This window comes from Gadus macrocephalus, chromosome 10 (genome assembly GCF_031168955.1).
Source record: "Gadus macrocephalus chromosome 10, ASM3116895v1".
NCBI classification, from domain to species: Eukaryota; Metazoa; Chordata; class Actinopteri; order Gadiformes; family Gadidae; genus Gadus; species Gadus macrocephalus.
In genome coordinates, this window is record NC_082391.1 from 3198841 (window position 1) to 3199167 (window position 327).

Genomic DNA, 327 nt, shown 5'->3' on the forward strand with positions numbered 1-327 from the left:
CCCTCTACACCACCAAACTACTGCCAGGGCCCATCTACTACACCACCAAACTACTGCCAGGGCCCCCTCTACTACACCACCAAACTACTGCCAGGGCCCCCTCTACTACACCACAAAACTACTGCCAGGGCCCCCCTACTACACCACCAAACTACTGCCAGGGCCCCCCCTACTACACCACCAAACTACTGCCAGGGCCCCCTCTACTACACCATCAAACTACTGCCAGGGCCCCCTCTACACCACCAAACTACTGCCAGGGCCCCCTCTACTACACCATCAAACTACTGCCAGGGCCCCCTCTACACCACCAAACTACTGCCAGGG